Genomic DNA, 20,553 nt, shown 5'->3' on the forward strand with positions numbered 1-20,553 from the left:
CTACTGATATGCATCTGCCTATTTTGTACAAGAAGTCACAGGGATTGAAAAAAAGCTCAGAAGTTGCCAGAATTAAAATGCAAAGAGCTCTATTTTGCTTTCTATTTTTTATGTTGAAGATTGCAATTACTTGACAATCTAATTGCTCACTATCATTCCCCAGACAGCAACAAACTAGGATCTGTGTCAACAGTTTCAAACCTTGCTTATATATCTCCCGAGAAGAATCATGCAGTGCTGTGTGGATGTTAGGTTTATTTAAATTTTGCCATAAGGCACTAGAAACTACATTTCAAATCAATTTCAGGATTATTTATAATCCCTAGAAGTATAATTCCCAATAAGACTTCTTCCATCTCTACTTTATCATGAGGAAGAAAGTAAGCATATTTAGAATATTTAGATAAGCTGCAGATATTTTTACTCTATTATTGTAGCCAATCTACTGCAGAACACAGAAAACAAAGCAGTTACCAGTATTTAGTGAGCATTTTGCACAAGAACCAAAACCAATCAGTCATCTAGATGCTTCTGTCACTATTTTTCTCACTACCTTTAGAACCAGAAAATCCGAGTGGAATATACCCAAAGATGAAACTAGATTGATCCCACTCAGAAGAGGATATGTCTTCACAACAGTCTTACCTGGGAATTCAGAAAGTAGTTGCTTGTGTTAAATAGCACTTTTATATATAGCCAAAAGCTGAATTCATTGAACTTCACAGAGAAAATTGTAAAAGAAGAAAAATACTAAATGTAGATAAATACTGAATGAGAATGAAAGGCAAACAAGTAAAGATGCTCATCTTGAAACATTCCACCATCAGAAGGACTTAATACACAAAGTCCAGGTAGCTATTTGCATGAGATAGCGGCAGCACATAGAATTTCTCAGAAAATTACCAGGTTTGCTCTATTTCCACAGCTTACCTGTCAAATAAGACAATTCCATACCGAAAAATGTTGTGCACATTTTAACTGATGAAAATCAAGATTAACTGTCAAATACTGTACCTCTATAGGCATATAAAAATCATCTTCAGTAAAATCTTTAGTACCTTGTGATGCTGGGGGAAGGGAAGGTGTTTTCTGCTTGATCTGTGCTGTCTGTATCAAGGCAGCACTGTGAACAAATGCTGAGGAAGTGTTCTGCTTCCCTTGCAACTCAGCAAGACAAGACAATGTAAACTCTATCCTCAAGGGTGGCATGTTCTGTGGCAGCTGTTCTAATGTTCATGGGCTTGTGAGATCAAATGTTTTTACTGAAGTAACTGATAACTTTCAGGCTGACAGAGAAACCTATAATCAAACTCAGTGAAATAATAATTATGTAAATTGAAAATATCTGAGAAAATAGGAGGGTTTTGGTCCCAATAGCTATCTGTAAAGCATGTAAAATGTCATCTCAAAACTTTCTTATTTGAAACAACAAAAAGGAAAGTACTACTTTTCCCTTTTTCAAATAACGTGGGGATTTTATTTTCCATTTATCTATAGCTGGCAAAATATGCTGCAACTCACTACAACAGACAGTTCAGTGTTATTTCAGAGTTAAAAATTATCTTAACTAATTTTATCATTATTTGAGTAAAGATATCATCCTGAAAAATAACATACTTGCTTGTGATTGTTCAGTGCTGGAAAATTAGAAATTACTGAGATGACAAAGCTAAAGCTGGTGTTGGTAACAGAAATATCAACAATTTTCTCACAGGATAGATGAGTACCAAAATAATGAAATTTAATTTTTAAATGTGTGGTGAGTAACATCAGATCTCAGTGTTTAAATGATCCATTCTATCAATCCTAACAGGTGTAAGAGACAAAAAGGCAAAGCCCATATTTGCCACAGGGGTAAAAGGATTGCTGTCTCTGAAATTACTTGCAAACCCTCAGTGTCAACAAGTTTGACTTAGATTTCAGTATGAAACATGAGAGTACATTACGCAATCACAGAATCAGCTAGGCCAGAAAAGACCTTTGAGGTCTTCAAGTCCAACTTGTGATCCAACACTGCCTTATCAACTACAGCACAGCACCCAGTGACACATCCAGTCTTTCCTTAAACATCTCCAGGCGCAGTGACTCCACCGCCTCCCTGGGCAGCCCTTTCCAACACCCAGTCACCCTTTCTGTGAAGGAATTCTTCCTAATATCCAACTTAAATCTCTCCAGGCAGAGCTTAAGAATGTATCCTCTACAAACAGCAGAGAGTTTAATCTAATAAAATCTTACTCAAGAAAAGTAAAAGAAACTAGATCACCTGCCAAAGTCAAAAAGGAAGAAGGCAGACAGGTAGGCAACAGCATCCACCTACCCTAAATCACACCCTGGTATCTACAATAAAAGGGAAGGCAACACCTCTCTCTACTTTATTAGACAGAAGCCTCTTTTAGCCTATTAGTTATTTATACCAGCAATAACTTCTGTGGACTGCAATATCAACTTATTTTCTAAAAAAAAGGGAAGGCGCAAAAATATGACTTTATTTTTTTAGGTCCTCAGAGTCCAGCATGAACACAAGTGATAAATTTCAGAATAATTTTTTTGTACCTTCTGCCCTTTGAATGTTTTAGTGAAAACATTCTAAGAGAAATAAAAATAAAACGTACTTGGAAAATTACCAATACTTCATAGAAGAAAGAGAAGTGAAAGATAAGCCTCTTACAAAGATGTAGCTTTCAGGGATGTGTTATAAAATAGTCTTTTTAAACATCTACCATAAGATTCTGTTTACAACAGGCTTCCTTCTTATTTCCTCAGAATCTGTTTGAAATTCTATAAAAGCCAAAATTCTTTTGATAAGTGATATTCATGGAACAGATTAAGATTTTCCTAAGACGATGAAAATTCCAAAGACATGCTTTTGTTAAAAATAGAAATTTTTTTAATAGGGTGTCTCTGAGGGCCAGACACATATTTTGAATTTTTTTTCAGTAGTAATATGAGAGAGAGCTGATAATATATGAGCGTGAATACAGCCAATGCATTCAGAACTGCTTTAAAAGAGACTATGGATATTTTCCATACCTGTCTGCCTTTTTCTAGGTAACTCATGACCTGCAATTTCCTTGCTATTTTTCCCCGGGACAAAGATTTCTAACCAAGAAGAAGTAACCATCATTAGGGCAAGCATGATGAAAGTAGAAAACACAGTAAGAAGTTTTTTGATTAATTTATTCTATAATTGCGGTGGCTTTCTTTTGACAGAAAAAACCTCCAGTCAAGGCCACTGCTAAATTTTAAGGTATTAGGTTGAGAAGTCCTTTTGGAACTGGTACTAACAATGTCACAGCCTTCATTTAGAGACTCCATTTCCCCTCTAGATATTCACACTGTGTAAAAGAAAAGTGGAAATAAATATCAGCAGTCACCCTACAGTGTACCAAATTTTTGCTCATCTAATTCCAAACACTGGAGAATTAGAAAGGAGAAACTACATTGGCAAGGCTGACTGTGGTGCTCTACAGGGCCCAGGACAGGTCCCTTTCCTTTTTTGGATCCTCTCTATTAATTTGCTTGCACCCTAACCTAGACCTCTTTGGTCTCTGAATCAGTATTTGCTGATGGGAAAATCTGCTACAAGTAACAAGAATGATGTAAGGAAAACCTATTTCTGGAAGCTCCCATAAGAGGCTGTTCACGCAATCTAGCCGCTTCCCACAGCTTACTGCTGCAAGAATATCTCCTGAGTGGTTTCTGCAAAAGAGAGCCTTTGTAGTACAATGTGGTCTGCAACTCTTCCTCACCAAGCACTTTCATTTGCTTATTTGTCACATCCAATTTTCAGCAATTCATCAATCCCTTTTCCTTGTTAAGAAGTTTTTTTTTAAACGAAGGACATTGTTTGGTGGCACTTTTTTTAAAGTGTTTTCTGCTGCAAGTCCACCTTTGGAAAGTGTATTAGTTAATGAAATACTGATAAAAACTATAAAAAGTGAAGACTATATATACCCATAGATGACTATTCTGCAAGCCAAAGTATATTGATCCTCTTTCTTCCAGGGGGGAAAGTATGTGGCTATAGAAAGAGCTTCTGACTACAGAGGAAACAAAAAACTGGCAGAAGAAATCTGCCAGGCTAGAAGCGACCAATGACAAGCTCATCCTTAGACAAGGGAAATTTCATGTCAGCCATAAAACTGGAGTAGCAACGTTGTGAATGAGTGTTTTATGTCAAGATTCTTTACTCAAAGAATCACCAGCAAAGGTGTTGGCAAAAGCAGTTTTAATATAGTAGTGACAGCATGACAGAGCTCATTGCCAAGGTCCACTCTACTGCTAATTAGACAGTTAAAGTATGCAGAGAAAAATCTAAAATCAATCAATCCAAACCCAAAATCAATTTCAAATGGTCTATGCAAAGGCTGGGGGATAGAAAAAGGATAAGGTGGGAAAGGATAAAAAGGCATACGGAAGATCTTTCAATTGAATCACAAGTTTCAGAGTTTGGCATGCATTGCCAAATGTAGCTCCAGACTTAACCAAGGGTTTAGGCCTCAAGGTTTTAACTGGACTTCAATCTAGCAGCACTAAATTGATAGCCCAATTTAAATAATTTAACAAAATATTCTATTGAATTTACTATAAGCACAACAGTAACTCACTTAAGGCCTAACTTACCAATCTGAAGTACTTAAGAACCTAAGAGAGCAATATTCATAGTAAATTTAGTTGCTCTAGCACATTCAGCCTCACATATCCAGAGACCAAAAGGAGTATGTAAGAGGTATAGACCTGTAAAAATTCCTCTCAAATTCAGTGAAGTGCTCACATCAGATTCATCTGCACCTTCTCAGTGGGTGAAGGGTTGAGCTTTAAGGAGTAGGTGTATCAGCCCAGGCTCCACTGGGAGAGTCTGGCGTCGGTCCTCTGTGTATCACAAACCCGAGAGTTCACTAGCTCTGATGTATGTTTTAACCTGGGGAAATCCTCTGTGGCCTTTTACACTGTCTCACATGTGGTGAAGCCAGCTGAACTGGTGAAGCCGAGAGCAGAGTTGTTCCTGACAGGGGCTGTCTGGGTAGAAAATCTTTGTGCTGGAAAGTACAAACTTGCTCCTCTTCTTCATGTGTAAAAGCTTGCTGAGTTGGGATACATGTTGGAGGGGACAGAAGGATGTGCTCCGAGTCCCCAGGAGGGATTGTAAGAAGAAATTGGAAGACATCTTCAGGCACTGAGGAGCCATGGGGTGCAGCCTTCCTGCAGTGATCCACAGGGAGATGAGATTTCTTCTGTTGCTACCCCATGGCTGGGACACCATAGTCCAGAGCTGCCTCAAAGCCTCTGACCAGCTGCAGATGCTTGAGACAAGGATGAGTTGATGCAAGCAAGGGAAAGACATGAGGGATTGTTGGCAACAGTGGGATCCAGGCCACACCTCCAGTGAGTACCACAGAGAGCATCACACGTTCTGGAGGGGATGAATCTCTCTCTCAGCATAAAGCAAAGCAATCATCTATCTACCCTGATTTACACTGAGGTACCAGCATTCCCATAGACTTCTGATACAACAAGCACCATGATGTATGTCAGTGAGTACAAGAGTACTCACTGCTTTCACCAAGCAGTAAAAAACTTAAAAATACAATATTCAGATTTACAGAAAACTGCAATATTTACATCTGTGCTAGAGATATTCTACATTAAAGCAACAATGGAAAAAAGACCTTACATTTACCTAAAAGAGCTTTCTAAATGGCATGTATTATTTGGCCTCTGTATTATTATTTCTATTCATAATTAATGGAAATGTAGCAATTTTTTGCTAATGGAAAAGAACCACTGCAAAGAGCACTTTGATTGCATTATATTTAGTACCCATCTTAGGAACTAAATATACACTTAACCTGTAATTAAGGGTACACAATAAGAGCTTTGTAAATATTGCAATTGAAAATGTCCTCTCAACACCACTTAGTACCATTAGGCAAAATATTTGCTCCAAGGACAGTCTTTTGAAGTGCTAAATTTGTTTTTTGGAAGATAAAAAGGAAGGAAAAGAAAAAGCTCAAATGTAGCGCTGCCTTTTTTCCTTACAGCTTTCACACTTGCCAAATGCTGTGTGCTCAATCAACACTGCATGTGAAAAATACCAAAAAATACAGTCTGTGATGGTCTGAAACTTCCCTCTCTGCTGGGGAGCATGAGGAATGGATCCAAACAGGGAAAAAATATGATGGGCAAATCTGTTAATAAAAAAATTTCAAACATTTTGGCTTGGAAGCTTTCCCACTGCTTAACAGCATACAGCAAAGTGGGCAAGGATGCTGAGTCCATGCTTCACAGAGGGTAGTCACTCTCGACCTTCCCCAGCTTCTGATTACCTCTGTTTCCCTTTGCCATTACACACCCAGTCCTGGCTTTCAGGCTTTATGCCATGGAGTAGATGGATGTTACTGTAATGTGGAAAGCAGAGGGAATTTGTGCAAACACACTCTTTGCTTTCTGTGGCCTCTAAAGAGGGCCCTGCCTGACCCCACAGATACATAACTGATATCCTGACAGTGCTGCTGGAATATGAATATTCCACAAAAAGTGTTATGTGTTCCTGCCTCGTGCCTAAACAAGACCTAAGCATGCTTCTCATTTTGTGATAATAGGCAAGACCTAAGCATGCTTCTCATTTTGTGATAATAGGCAACACATTTTGACTTTAGAAAAGCTTTATATTTCAGTTTCAAATAGGGGAAAGAAGACTAAGTGACATAAATAAACCTCAGCTAACTTTCAATTTCTTTGCAGAATTTAAAAAGCCTCTCAAATGCAAAAGCAGTATATTTTTTCTTAGCAGTAATGAATATCAAAGCCTTAGGCTCAAATATTTAATAATCTAGAGATGATTAATCTTCCAGGCATAAGGAATTATTTACAATTATACATATAAATCTTTAAAAAATAGACCTTCTAAAATTAATTTTTCACTTCTGTTTTTAAGATTTTGGGCACATACTTCACTGGATTGGTTTATTAAATAAGCTTATATTGCCATGTAGATGAGCAGCATGTGGCACATGCTTATAGAAGTAATTTAATTCCTAGTAATACTGAGGAAGAGAGGAAATCTTCATGACAATGCCGTATCCTGATATTACACGAACAAGAAACAAGAAAGGGTTTGAGGTTTCCTGAAAGTGGGATTTGGATGAAATTAGCATTTGTCTTTAAATTACCCACTGTAACAGCTGTCCCAACCTTAATAATGACTTTGGCGCTGCTCTTTGGAGATGTTCTTTCTAGTCTATTTCCTCTGAGCAGAACTAGCAGCTGTTATTGTAAATTACTGATTCTGGATTGGAATGTCTTATATTTTTTTCTGGTGGAGCTTCACCATTGGACTTTCATGGAGGGGAGAACAGCCACATTGCTGCAGTTGCAACCAAGCGTTTTTTCTATTTAAGACCTTTGGGAGTCTTAACAGTAAGACTTGCTACATGCCACAGTCTGCAGATAACTCAGAGCTGGCATTTCACTTACTTTCTTTGGAAATGTGCATCACGTTATAAGTTGTTGTGGTGCGTGCGACCGCAATAAGTGAAATAATTTGTGACTGAATCAAAATTGGTGGTTAAGCTCAGAATTGGTAGTATTAGGTATCTTTTAGTCCTTAGATGCTGTACCTGACCATGATCATGACAGTTATTTCTTCCACTCCCAGAGTGCAGCCTGTCTCTGAAAACTGCTCCTGGTGCTGTGTAACTTGCATGGGATGCTGAGTGCCATGACAAGGACAGACTGACAACCCAGGGAATAGGAGGTAAGACAGAAGATATTATAGGAGGCATTTGGTAAAATTGAGGCAGAAATTTCACACAGTTTTTTTGCCACGGCATAACTTCTAGCTAAACTTCCTTTTTTGTCTATTTAAAGTTTTAATTTTAATCCATGGAGCAAATTTAATTGTTTGTTAGAAAAGCTGCAACAAACCCCTGAAATTAGCTCCATTTCAGATACCCCTACTAGGTGTGAGACTACCTCCTGTTGTCCAGCCTGTACATTTCCTGAAAAACAATGCTGGGCACATAATCTCCCTCATCTGACCTTCTTCCCAAATTCCACCCATGTAGAAATGTTATGAAAATAAAAAAAAAAAAAAAAAAAACCAACAAAACAAAAACACCACTCCCACTCTCCCATTTTAACATTCAAATTATGAAAAAATAACGAAAACTAAACTAATTTTAGAAAGTCAGCCTTGAAACATCTCAACTAAATCCAGCTAGCTTCAGCTGCTATGCCTCAAACTCCATATTTCCTCAGTAATCTGGCTGCCATATCATGTTCCTGTGTCTCTTGATACAACAGGAAGGTGTTCTCCACTAACAAAAAGACAGAACAAACAGGTGATATTTTAATAAAATTATATGATTAGCATTAAAACAAAAATTTCTACCAGTCACTGTCTGCCACAGCTGTCAGAGCTGACCACAGAAGCCAGCTGCTCAGTCTGTCCTCAGTTCCAGGGCTTCCCACAAGATGTTCACAGTCCTGCAGAACAAGGATGCTAAGTTTAAACATTTTGGATATTACTCACAAATCATACCGTGCTAACAGTCATTCTGGCTTCAGTTTAATCTCAGTATTAGTTCCATATTTTTCTTTTAAAGTTCCTAGTGGATATGAGTGCTCCAAAAGTAGAATGTGCACAAAAGTAGAATCAGCTGATATTTCTACAAGAGAACTAAAAAGTAGACATGTAGATGGACTTGATACAAAGCTCTACAGCAAATCAGAAACTGGATATCAGGATGCAGATGTCTTCACTCACCATTTTCATTCCAATCTGTAAATGCAGCCACATCTCTGGATTGAATGATACAGTCAAGAGAGATAAAGTTCTCTATAAGAAGGGAAAAAAAAAGGAAAAAGAGGAATAATTTAGGCCCCCATATTATAAAAGAAATAGCATCTGAACTGATATTTCAAGTATCATATTCTGAGTTCTAATATATTCATAATTAAGGAAAAAACCAAAAAACTGTTTCATCCCTAAAATTTCAGGGAATGTAAAATTTGCTTTTCAGCACATTTAAAAAATTACCTGCATAATATTCATTTAAGGAGGAAACTTAAAATGATCATCATTAAATGTTTTTTGAGGAGAACAGAAAGCTAGATGACATAACAGATGTAATTGCACTTCATACTAATTAACTGAGAATTTTCATTGAAATTAATTAGCATCCTATTGGGCATACAAGGTTAGCTAGAGCATAGCTGTATTAACAGATTCTGATGGTAATGAATCTGAGGAAGATTCAAGAGGAATTTTAATGTGCTGCTCTGTCATTAGACTGTCTGTCCCAGTAGACAAGAGTTTTGCTAGATTATCCTAGATTCACAAAATTTGGAGTGTGATATGGTTTTCTTTTGTCATCTTTGCAAAAATTAAAAGGAAAAAAGAATAAAAAATTGAGACTGTTCATACTTGTTCTAACCTGTAATTTAATTTTTGAATTTTTTCACTTCACATTTTATGCCAAGATTTCTTTTGGGGATAAGTAGTCAGTCCACCATGGTAGGACTAATAAACTACGTTAAACAGCAGGACACCTGTAGTGAATGTACCCACCTTCAATTCTAACTTGATTTTCATCTATTCTTGTCCCTTGATCTTCAATACCTTCCTAATTTCACCTTGTTTCTCTAAAACTCTGCCATAAAAAAGCAGACATCCTTCACATAAAAGCTGTCATGTGAGGCTATAAATCTGCCATTCTGAGCAGCACAAAAGTGCCATTTTCAGATGATCCTAAGGCTTGTTTTCCATATAGTATACAGAAGAATCAAATAGCCACATTGTGACAATTCCAGACTATTTACCACATGGTAATTATCCCACTTAGTTGAGTGAAATGGTACTGAATTCCCACTTAACACCACAATCACAGAAGGTAACAGACACCTGTTGACTAAGGAAACCCAGAAGACATGGGCTTCTTAGAGTTTAGCAAAGCTTTTGATAAATCCTTCTGTATCCTTCTACAAAAAATGTCCAGCACTCACATAGACAAGTGCATGATAGATGAACAGCTGGCTGGGAGGCTGGGCTCAAAGGATTACAATAAATGGGCTTGCATCAAACTAGAAGCCTGTCATCACTGAGGTTCCCCAGGGCTCTGTTTTAGTTTCAGTGGTTTAAAATGTTTTTTATTAATCACATAGATACAGAAATTGAATATATCTGTCATGGTTTGACATTGACCAAACACCAGGCACTCACAAAGCTGCTCACTCACCCTCCCCCGCCACAGCTGGGCAGAGGATAGAATATATCAATGAAGGTTGTGTGAGTTATAGAGATACAAAGTGAATTTATTACTAACAAAGTCAGAGGAGGATAATGAGAAGTAAAATAAGCCCTTAAAAACACCTTTTCTTCTCTCAGCCTCTCCCTCCTTCCTACCCACAGAGCAGGGAGACAGGGCGGGGGGTTCTGGTCAGTTCATCACCCGAGGTTTTCTTCTGCTGCTCAGGGACAAGAATCCTTCCTGTGAGACCATGGGGCCCCTTCCCACAGGAGACAGTTCTCCGTGAACTTCTCAGCATGGCTCCAAATCTCTGAGCAGCAGTCCTCCCAAAACTGCTGCAACGTGACTCCCTGCCATGGGCACGCAGTCCTCCCAAAACTGCTGTGGCCTGGGTCACTCCTCCATGAGGTGCAGTTCTCCAAGGGCAGGCTGCTCCAGCCTGGATTCAGGGCCCCATCTCTCCACAGGGTCACAGCCTCCTCCCGGCACCCACCCACTCCAGCACTGACATCTCCCCCCTGGGCTGTGGGTGGATCTCTGCATCCCCCATGGATCCCCCTGGGCTGCAGAGGCACAGCTGCTTCACCGCGGTCTCACCACAGCCATGGTGCCCGGAGCAGCTCCTCTGCCGCCTTCTCCACTGACTTTGGTGTCTCCTTTGCTTCCCTCGCATGTTCTCACCTTCTTCTCTGGCTAGAACAAAAAACCTGTGCCTCCCTTTGGTTTGATTTTCCTCTTAAATATGTTATCACAGAGGGTTACCACCATCTCTTGTTGGCCAGAGGCACCCCCATCTTCAGAGCCATCGGGGATTGGATCTGCCGAACATGGGGGAAGCTTCCAGCAGCTTCTCACAGAAGCCACCTCTGTGGCCGCCCTGCTACCGAGAACCAGGCCATGAAAAACCAACAAAATACATTAAGTAAATTCGTAGATGATACTAAATTAGGAGGACTCTCAAGGGTGGACTCTCTCCAGGGTGGAGAGGCCTGGCAGAGAAATCTGGATAGACTAAGAATAGGAAGCTGGGCAATCACCAGCCATATGAAACATAAGAAAAGCAAATTCTCCACCTGGGATGGGACAATGCTGTTTATACCTACCTACATATATATATATGCGCATATATATATGTGCATATATTATACATACATACACATGGCAAGTTGAACAGGATTCAGCAGTGCCCTGGCAGCCAGGAGGGCCAACCCTGTCCTGGGGTGCATGTACATATTACTACTGATGCTTTCATATTTTAATAAATTTATAACAAAACAAATGAGTCTTGAAAATTCATACCGCTTAGATATGAAAAATACATAGAATAATATACAAAGAAAGGACATTTTGTTTATATCTGTAGCCTTTTTTGTGGAAGTTACAGCCCATGATCTCCCCAGTACGTAAGAGGCAAACATGCTTTCTTTGGACAAAATTCTGTCATCTCCCTAAGTAGACAGAGATATCTTTATTACAGTCACTCAGTGTACCTGATGTTGGGTAAAGCCTCCAACATCCCCACATGCCATAAACCCTGGAAAGCTCTCATTTTCTATGGGGATACCAATGAAGACTTTGGGAAAAAAGGGTCAAAGAATGATGAATTTCTGCAGGTTTGATTCCTAGTCCCAGTATCTGTTAGCTACAGCCACCAACTGAAGGTGCATCCTTCTCACAAATATTTGTTTCAAAGAGTTGAGTTTGAAAGCTGAGAATTTTAAAAATCCCTCAAAAATTCATAGGTAGACCATGTGGTCATTTGAACAGAGCACTTTCCAACTGCTATTATTGAAAGAGTTCTAGCATTATCTAAAACATGTTAGAAGTAAAATGGAATTATAATGGATCATAAACCATAAGTTTTTGCTGGACATTGGATGTTATTCATAACATTTCTCTGGAATGAGGTATCAAAATAATAATTAGCAGTGCAAAGAGAAATTCACAAGAGGCTGAGAGACAGGAAATTTCTTCACCAAAACCTTTGGGCAGAGTTTCTAGTTTACATTCTGGAGTTCTGTAGGATAGATGTACTCTGGAGACACAAGCTTTATAGAGTAACCTCATGGAGTTACTGGAAATGCAGCGCAGAGAGCCTTTTTACTGACCTCCCTAACTGTCAGTTCAACAGTGCATTTCAGTAGCTCTGCCTCATTCAGCAGCTGGAGTGGTTAATGTAGAGCTTGGAGTGGCAGCCCTAGACCTCCCTCCACATAACCTCTCAGGTCGAAACAGAGAGAGCAGTTCTGTCCTTCCTAATATCCCTGAATATAAATCCTTTGCAGTTCAAGGACCGCTGTAAAAATTTCCTTTCTCACCAGGAAATTTTCTCTCCTGGCTTTGTAACAGTAAATGCCTTTTGCAAGCCTACAAGAGGGGGAAGAGAAGATTGATGTGCCTACAAGGCATTAATATAGTCATAATTAGAAGGATTTATATAGTTTTTAAATAGGAAGCCACTACATTAACTTTTTCAGCATTTACTTTGTAAGTTTATAATTCCAAGCTGGACACATAGACAAATAGATAGATAGATAGATAGATAGATAGATAGATAGATAGATAGATAGATAGATAGATAGAGAGACACACAGAGACAGACATAATTTTGATGATTGAAATTAATTTAAAATTTTAAAATTTAAAAATCCAATGGACCTCTCTGCTGAGTATTTCTGGCTTCAAATACACATCTAAATCAAACACATATATCAGCACATAATATGTGCATGCTGGTATGTGTAATTTTTTTCTATCATACCATAGGTTATGCTAAATTTTCTTAAATAGTGTTAAGTACTAAAGTTCATTTTCATTCCACTTGGAATATAACACAGTAAAATATATTTTCAGGGAGCTTGTTTTACTCAAACATTTGATTTCATGGGAAAAAGATGAATAGTTTTGAAAACTGACTAAAATATCCTCAAAGTCAGGTCTTATTTTTAGCCATGCCTTTAGTCATTTGTTCACAATGAGTAACACAGCTCCCTCCAACCAGTCAAAACAAAATGAATAAGAGCAGCAAAACTGAGCCCTGAAAATCTGATGTGAATAATTTTATTTTTGAGGATTTTGTTGTAATTCATGTCTGTCAAAATGATATAAAAACGTCCTTGTCATTATAGTCAACATACACAGTACTTAGCTTGTTCTCATTCGTATTACTACTTCTATTTTTAAAGCTAAGCAAGTGCACAAATTGGTATTTGAAATAGTAACTATTTCTGAGAAAAATAAATTAACTGTAATTAATTTCATTCCTGGATAACTGTAATTAATTTTCTCCCTGGAAATCCTACAGGGTCGTTAGGTCCACAAAGAGGAAAAATGGTATCACAAATATGGATAAATTCTTATGTGAATATCATTCACAAAAATTTCCATGGATCAAGCCAAAGATTTCTGGTAAACTTTATATTTGTGAATAATTCCAGTCAAAACCTAGAATTAAATACATGTTATTGTAGAGTTAGAGAGAGAAACTGGAAATTAGACTCTGGAGTGAAACGATTTATGTCTCTGTAGGCAGCCTAACCCTCATCACTAAAGTGTGTTACATCATTTTGCTTCCATGTGTGAAGACCTCTACCTCTTTTAAAGGTCCAGTTCGCATCTTATACTCTGGCTTTCCAGCATAGTAAGGTCAGCTCTGAATACTGAGGTCCTGGCACTTAAATCATATTTTCTATGTAAAAAAGTAACTGAAATAAGCCCAAACCAGTAATAATTTGAGCGAGTTACAGAACTGACAGTTCAGGGAAGAAATTATTTTTTCACCTACACATCCTTTACCTACCTTCTTGGGTCCTTCAGACAACCTACACTGCTAATTCTTTCCCCAGGACGCTTTGTGACAAGCTGTGTTGAATCTTCAGGTCTCTCTTAAATCTCTGTTCTTGCTGCTTATAGTGCTGACCTTGTTTAGCCACAAGCAGAACCTAAAAACACAGTGCCTACTTCCAAAACTTGCTGACAATTAAAACTGCTTTCCTTCCACTGAAGGAAAGCACTGCCGTTTTCAGCTTGCATCTCACTGGCAAGTAAAGCTAGATGCATTGATGTATCCTAATAAAATATACAAAAATAATCTAATGCATGGAGCAAGAAACAGGAAGAAATGCTGCATTTGTATGCAGTTAATTATTTTCAAGAAGCTTTTAGAAATAGGGAATGTAGTGTTGCAAAGACTTCTTTATTTGTAGCAGTGTGTTCAGCTTGTCTAGCTGAATATAATATAGCTCTGTTGTGCATCTTTTAGATACAATCTCTTTTATCAACAGTAAAAAAGGAACTCCTCTTTTACTGGCTAAATGTGGGCAACGAATACCCTTGCCTTGTGACGAAGGAAACCTGAACATCATATGTCACCAGGTGCACAGATTGTCCATCTTCAGTGTTCTGGTTAGATAACAATTTTGTGCCCAGTTCATGGCCCTGGTTGTGGATATCATAAAGGAGAAAACTTCCTGTGATAGTAAGTGGTATTTTGGGGAAAAATCTGAGAGGAAAGGCAGTCAATTTGAAGTGGTCTGTATTGTTATAATAACAATTTTAGGGTATTCTCTGGTGTGAAAATAAAAATCCAGACTTAATCATATAAGGCCTTCACCAGAATAAATCTTCAGAAGTAGATCTTCCACAAACATAGCATATACAAGACAGAAATTAAGAGATACTTAAAAAGTCTATGTGCGGTGATTGAGCTCACAGGAACAAGATATCTATGCAATGATTGCTAAAGAGCTTAAGTGGCAGTGAGCCTTTCTGGATTTTGACCTAAACTTGGCTCCTCGGGGCTCTGATCCATTAACCTGTACCACTGCGAAAATTAAAATTATGCCAGTTTTAGCCCAAAAACCTAATTTACTTATCACATTAGAGACAAGTGCAAAACCAGTTCACGAGTCTGCATTAGCCAGTGACAAATGTGGCTACAGTGCTGCCTCAGTTTTGTTCAGACCCTACAACTCCTTGCAGTCTGGGGCACAGAAAGCAGGTAAACATTCTGGCACTTTCAGCATGATTGTGCTGTGGATCCTCCGATGGATGTGCCAATGGAGCTTCCTCCTCACAGTGGTAAGGGCATTGTTCATCAGGATGAACACAAACACTTCTCAGAGGCCTCATTTGCTTAGCCTTAAACATGGCAGAATGTTTGCTGTCCCCACTAGCCTAAACCACAGCTCAATGATCGTCACAGATACAGCTCTGAACCTGGCATGAGCCAGAGTGTACTGTGCTTTATGAAAATATTTCCAAGTTTTACTTACAATCTTGAGCTGCAACTGGAAAACTAGTAAAATATTTTGAGGGAAAAGAAAAACTTTTAATACTGTTTTCTAACAGTTCTTGCTAAACAAGCTATTAAAATATTCTTGATAGTATGAAAAAAGTATATTTTAAACTCCAAGCATAGTGTTGCAACTAATATGAACAGGAACTTCTGCCAAACTGCAATGGATATGTTAAAGCTGATTCCACACAAATTTGCACTTTTCTTGCTTGAAAATGTCTGAGGGGACTGTGGTATAAAAACACAGAAATACTATAAGGTACACAAAAAAATACAGGTATGATGATCAGTACGTTCAAGAAATAGTCAGATGGTATAAAAGTGTTTAACAATGTTATCTTCACAGACTGATTAGGCTCTTTATGGTTATACTGGAAAATTTAGATTGCACTCCATTACTTTGTGCAATAACAGGATTCTGATATTATCATTGCAGTAATCCCGTTGCCTTGCATTCTAATTTCTGATTTATGATCTATTTATTGAAGTATCTTCAAATCAATTTATTTAGATAAACTGTCTTCATGCAGAAGGAATGCTTCTCATATACTTGGGAGCATGACATTTTATTACAGAAATGGTCATTTTGTTTTTACACATTCTGTAAATCAGAATTCTTCAATTTACTCTAGAAAAGTTAAGCTAGATACATTTCTCAGATATTTGAAGTTTTCTTGATGCTTAACCTCTTCCATTCTGAGATTAATTTTAAAAATAGGACTTCATTTTGCAGTTTCAATAGATGAAGGATGAGCTCTTGCCAGGTAGTATTATTGTCTTCATGGTCCTTATTTCAACTGTGGAGAACCTGAGACGGTTGCTTTTGCTGAGCTCTTCTTCTGGGATGGGAGAAGAGGCGATGTTTCATGGGTATAAAAGATATGCCAGTGGAAAGAATAATTCTGATTGTGCTGTTGCTGGGTGGGGAGGTGGGAAGTCTTCCAAAAGGCATTTCCAGAGAGTCAAGAACTACAAGCTGCCTGCTGAGGAGCCATTATGCCCAGTGCCTCCACAAGAAATCAGATTCAACTACATCTAAAATTAATAAATATTGCCATCTCCTTCAAACACATAAGCAAATTATATTACAAGATGCAAAAATAATATTCAGAAGATTTCAAAAATATTTGTTTTAGTGAACATTTATATTTTAATGCACAAATTTTTTTAAATTAATACCAATTGTAAATCCCACTATGCACCAGCCTACCCATCTTTGAAAGTGTAGAGTTAATTTCTCTTCTATATTAGTTCAACACGTGTTCTATGAATAAATAGTGTGAAAGTCTAAGATTATACTTAGAAACTAGATGTAACTATTTGCACTTGAGAAGCTAAATTTCCCTAAGATAACGGACATTACAACTTTGCAAGTGTCTAACTGCAGGAAGCAGTGTGAAATTTTGTGGGGAAGTATTCCATAATTAGTGGTCCATAAAAAAAATTGCTGAGCTAGCTCACCGAATTATGATTTACCATGCTTGAAAGTCAAGGTTTTCTTACTAAATGGGTAAGGAAAGAGATAGTAGAGTACAAGGCATACACATTATAAAATGAGACTTTTCTGTAAAAAGCCCAAGGGTTCTGGGATTCTCTTGACATGAAGTAGCTCTAATGCCATCCTTTTTCTCACAAATCAGAAGTTTTCTGGTTAAGTCTGACTAAGTTCCTCAAAGTTCAGAGGGAACCTTAGACTTCTCTGGACAAACTTTGTCCTGCTGCTCCTTAGATTTTTGATAAATTGCAAAACTCTTCTTCTAAATAAGCTATCTTTTATTAATGTCTGGGGTTTTTTTGGTAGGAATTACTTGAATCCTTCTCCTTCAGCATTTTCCATTAGCATGGGTGAACATTCATGATTAAGTAGGATGCCTGGTTAGGACAAGATTAAGAAATATCAGATCTAAAATCAATTTGAGTAACCTGAGAGTCATAGGAAAAAAAGGAAATAACTGTGTGTGAGGTACATGTTGATAACTCAAACATATGAAACAGTTTTCCCTTAATTTTTCATTTAATTTATAACTTAGATATTGGGGAGTGGTGTTAATGTAAAAATCAATGTAGTAAGATATTTGTGGTTTTCACTGCAATAATGTAATTTGGAGGTATATTTTACTTTGTGGTTTAGAAACAAAATATTATCCTTGTATGGGCTTTTAGTAGAGAAACTCTTTTTGAATGCATCACTTCATATTTTTCATTGACAGAAAAATCTTTAAACTCCATGTCAGGCCAAATCAGTAATCAGTGTTGGTTTGTTATGTATTTGCTCCCTGAACCCTTGTTAGAACCAGAAAGGGCTTCAGATGTTTAGCATATTTACACTTCCTACCTGTAAGTGCCATTAAACATTGATTATATTGTGGTAAACTGCATATGTAAATAAATGACGTTATCTGGGAACACTGATATTTTTTCAAGTATGAAACCACTAATTTCAGAGATACTAAGAAAATACTTGAAAACTATTCTGATGTCTGACTGAATCCCTGCTCTGCTGGGTTGGTGTGGCCAGGGTTGGTAGCAGGGGGCTACACTGGAGATTTGTGTGAGAGGTTGCCAGAAGCTTCCTCCATGTCCTGCACAGCCATTGCCAGCTGGCTCCAGGATGGATGTTCTGCTGGCCAAGGCCAAGGCAATCAGAAATTGTGGTAATACCTCTGTGATTTAAGGAAAGGCTATGGTACAGATGTTGTTGTTGCCAGAGAAGAGTGAAGTGAGTGTATATGAGAGGAACAGCCCTGCAGACACCAAGGTCAGTGAAGAAGAAGGGGCAGGAGGTGCTCCAGGCACAGAGCTGGGATTCTCCTGCAGCCCCTGGTGCAGACCATGGTGAAGCAGCTGTGCCCCTGCAGCCCATGGAGGTCCATGGGGATGCTGACATCCACCCACAGCCCGTGGAGGAGCCCCAGGTTGGAGCAGGTGGATGCCTGGGAGGAGGCTGTGAGCCTTTGGGAGGCCTGTGCTGGACCAGGCTCCTGACATGGGCCTGAAGACCAGCGGACAGAGCCCAGGCTGGAACAGATCTCCTGGCAGGACTTGTGACCCTGTGGGGGACCCATGCTGGAGCGGGCTGTGCCTGAAGGACTGCAGCCTGTGGAACAGCGACCCATGTTGAAGCAGTTTGTGGAGAATGTTGCCAATGTGATGGACTCCTGCTGGAGAAGTAGTCCACCATTAGAGAGACGCCAGAGTAGTGCAGAGTAGTGAAAGAGCTCCTCTCCCTGAGCAGTGTCAGGAACATGTGATGAATTGAGCGTAGCCCTCATTTCCCCTTTCTCTGTGCTGCTGGTAGGAAGTAGAATCCTGGAAGGAGGAAGGGGTGGGGGAAGGGCATTTTTAAGATTTATTTTACTTCTCATTATCTTGCTTTGATTTTGTTAGAATTAAATTCAATACCCCAAGTGGAGTCCCTTTTGCCCAGGATGGTATTTGATGAGTGATCTCTCCCAGAACTCATCTCAACTCCTGAACCTTTGTTAAATTTTGTCTTCCCTGTGCACCCGCACAAGGGAATGATAGAGCAGTTTTGGGGAGTGCCAGGCATACACCCAGGGTCAGTCCACTACAGAAGCTATCACAAAAAACATGAGGCACTGGAACAGGTTCTCCATGGAAGTAGTCACAGCACCAGCCTTTCAGAGTTCAAGAAACTTTGGAATAATGCTCTTGGGCACATGTGCTCTTAGCGATGGCACTGTGACTCCAGCAGGGGCTGGAGTTGGATTGGATGATCCTTGGAGGTCCCTTCCAATTCAGCAATTTCTGTAATTCTGTGATTCTATTTACCACACACAGATTTTGGCTTTTGAAAGCTGCTGAGGGAAGGCACTTTAAAATAAGATTCTGTGCTCTTCTGGTACACAGTGTTTACATCAATGTTATATAATCCTATAAATACAGGTCACTGCTTTTGAGGCAGTGACATCAGGGTGTGCTTCTTTCACCCAGATCTTTATAGCACCACCACCAACCTGGTGGCTGTGTGTCTAAGCAGTAAACATTGTACTTCTGCTCAAAATAGGAAAAATATTCAGTGTTCCCTGCTGAAAAATCTGCCTAAACTCTTAATCTCAGTTTCCCTTATAGCAATAAACCATAATGAATTCTATGAAGTATAATGAGAAGATATTCAAATCAGATTGTTAGTTTCATACAACAATGAAACGTTGATTAAAAATTACATAGCAATTAGTAAAAGCAAAACTGGCACTAATCACTTTACATGTCAATGGTTTACCAAGGTGACCTTAAAAGAAAAGAGCTGAAGATATTTGAGGGTTTCAGACAGTGGAACTTGGCCTCTTTAAAAGCTTGATCGGATTTCTTTAAACTCATGCTTTGCCTCAAAAAGAGAAAAATCATGTGATTACATGCGCAACATAGTTATTCTAGTACTACCTACACATTCTGGACTGCCTGTAATAAATAGTCTCTTAAGTACCTAAAGGGATCAATGTTTTCATTCTGCATGGATTCTGCAAATGCAGATGTTATAGGCTGCTTTCACACTCTTCAAAAAGCAAACTGAAAATTCAAGGTTGCTTATTCCTATGACGGTACTAAAATTATTTTATAAAAAATAGTTTTCTGGTTTTGCACAAATGCATTGAAAATTTTAATAACAGTGAGCACAGAATGCCTGAGACAAAACTGCTTGTACAACAAATGATCTTTCTTCACTGTCTTAATAATAGAGAACAATAATAACAACCAGCCTAGCTAGCCTATTAGCTGGCTTTGTTTCTTGTTTCTTTTTAGGCTTGAGAGAGTGAAAATTTAGCACAAAACTAGATGAGTTGTAAACATTTCAGGGTTTTTTTCTGGTTACAATTCTACAAAATTTGACAGTGTAGACAGTGATTTCATTGGGTTTTATCTATATAAGGGGAACCCAGAGAAGTGAAGTCTCCTGTGGACACTGGATTGATTAGGTCCTGTTTTCCTCTAAAGTAAGCTGCTTCTGCACGGACTTTATGGGCAAATAATTGAAAGTAACTAAGT

Source organism: Camarhynchus parvulus, chromosome Z, assembly GCF_901933205.1.
Source record: "Camarhynchus parvulus chromosome Z, STF_HiC, whole genome shotgun sequence".
Classification (NCBI taxonomy): Eukaryota; Metazoa; Chordata; class Aves; order Passeriformes; family Thraupidae; genus Camarhynchus; species Camarhynchus parvulus.